At 37.2% G+C, this 2,500-nt stretch overlaps 1 pseudogene; it reads left to right on the top strand.

Moving 5' to 3' along the window:
- LOC111230742 overlaps nucleotides 1–2,500 on the top strand; it is a 29,435-nt pseudogene that overhangs the window by 5,235 nt on the left and 21,700 nt on the right.

Genomic DNA, 2,500 nt, shown 5'->3' with positions numbered 1-2,500 from the left:
CTAATAAATCTGCTCGAACCTGGTCACTGATTAATCTTTCTTCTCTGTCTTGCTGATTGCTGTCTGAAAATTTTGTAAAATGTATTTTGTTCAAATATCTTTCTTCAGGGCTATTCTGTGCGTGTTGTTTGATAAAGCCTATTTATAAGCTGTCAATTTCAATCAGCTGAGTCTCACCTGATTAGATGACATAACTTTTACTATAATGTCACACGATCATTTATAAGCACATTTAATCAGCGCGAGAGCGAGGGCTATTTAGTTTTACTGCCCTTTGAAAAATCAATCAGGTGACAGGTGCCATCCAGTGTAAAGCTGATGTCCATGTGTAGTGTGATTATAGATCAGCTCTAGCTTCATTATATTCCAATACTGTGAAAGTATCAAAGCCTCAGTCGTACACAGAGAAATCTGCACACAGCCTGTATTTCAGGAAACTGAGCTTAAAACCAGCCGTCAGGACGTTCTGGAAACTTTTGATTGTCAACAACCAAAGCAGTCACCAAGCCCCGCCCACCTGGACCCACCATCCAAACCTTGCAGGATGTTGGTTTCTCTGAGTGTTTCTACCTGAAAGTCTTGAAAAAGAATTTAAGGTAAATTATCCTATTCCAAATTAAGTAGTAATAAATAAATTTACTACAGAAAAGTTTCATTAATATTCTAAAGAAGAAAAACTGTTATTTTTACAGACTTTTTTAATTTATATGATCAAAACTCCATCAATAAAGTATGCCACTAAAGTTTCTGCAGAGAAACTTTTTCCTAATAATAAATTAAGTTGTCAATCAATTGAAATATTAATCACAAGCTTCGAAATATTGTAAAGTAAAACCTTTTGTTTTGGAATGACAAAAGTAAAATAATTACTGGGTTTAAACATTAAAATTCAATCTCAAACTTTCAACTTGCAGTATCTGTGGTTAACATTGAATCTTTAACGTGTAAAGTAATGTTTAAAACCGATAGAAGCACAATCTAAATTACAATATTTTAACTGACTTCAGGATTCAGATCAGTTTTCTTACATTTCTCATAAAATATAATCAAACTGAAGAAATGCAAAATTAAAACTGTTAAGTCTCTGTTGTAGTCTTTTCAACATAATGGGGTTGCGAAACTTACATTTACAAATAACATACCGCCACCACTATTGACTGTATAACACTTTTATTTAATATATTCAGATGCAAAACTTTACAATATCAACAATTATTCACAATAGTTCTTTCAGAGCCCCGCGAGGATGATTGCTGAAGAAACTAAAACTGGCATTTTCCATTGTCTATCTTGCCTGTTAAGGTTTCCTTATAATGAGGAGTGCTTTCGATGAGGTGTCACATCTGAAGAGGGGGCTGCTGGAGCTGAGGGGTGCGTCTCGGTTGTTTTTTTAGCTTCAGTTTTATGTGTTTTCCAGCTCAGTATTCTCCATATAGTTCTGACAACACGATGGCGACAAACATTATACTATTCTTTAATGTCAGATCCCAACTATACAGTGTATTAATAAGTCAAATCTAAACATACCACAAAGGTCAATGAATCTTTACCAGAAGTGACGGTGCAACGGAGCAGATGAAGAAAAATCCTCCTTCAAACTGCCAGTAATCAGCTGGATCCTTGGAGCATCTGGGGGGGAAAGAAATACTAAGAAAGAGACACTAAGATTCACTGTAGAGTCCTTAAAAAGCATGATTTACTTATTTTTTGTTACCATTACTTTAATAGCTTAAACAAATGTTATTTAAATGATCTGTACTGACAAAGAATGCTCTGACCTTCTGTGGCTGCTTCCTAATGTTCCACCGGACTAAACATCAAACACCTGAAGCTCATCTTCACAACTCTGCTTGTGTTAAACAGACACGCTGTGCACCCACCTATGTAGGAGCATACTGACTATGTGCCCTGAAAATATTGTGCCATTTACTGAAGACCAGGTTTCTGTTGGTCAATTTAAACAACTGGCTATTTAAACAATGTGTGAACTGGATGGAAAAATGAACAACTGCATCAGTCTGAAATTAGAAAAGACACTTGAGTTGCGCTTTACACCAGGTGAAAGAGTCTCATACACTCCCTAGTCAGCTGCTTGGAAAAAATGAAGCAGTAGACGACATGAAACTTCATTCAGCTGAACAGGAGAAAACAGAGACCGCTGATCTGTGAACACCTGGAGTCTAGACCAGTGAAAACAAGTCAACAGACCAATGGTGTAACTTCATGACTCACGTCACATGGTCTTCAGCTGACCAAAGGTTTAACAGTAAAACTCAACTCTATCACTCAGTCAGTCAGTCAGTCAGTCAGTCAGTCAGTCAGTGTCAGTGCTGCTGTGGTCCAGCCACAAATCTGACCACTTCTCTGAAACTTTCCCTGGCTGCTTGTTGTTTTCAGAATACAATTGAAACAATCCTCCTCTTGGTCACAAAGCACCTGCTGGTCTGGCTTCACAGAACATCTCAGACATGCTGTTAGTTTACAATCCCAGCAGATCACA

Source organism: Seriola dumerili, unplaced genomic scaffold (assembly GCF_002260705.1).
Source record: "Seriola dumerili isolate Sdu_G_001 unplaced genomic scaffold, Sdu_1.0 BDQW01000283.1, whole genome shotgun sequence".
In the NCBI taxonomy this organism is placed as follows: Eukaryota; Metazoa; Chordata; class Actinopteri; order Carangiformes; family Carangidae; genus Seriola; species Seriola dumerili.
The sequence above is the reverse complement of the archived record's forward strand: the minus strand, read 5'-3'. Positions and strand labels throughout refer to the sequence as shown.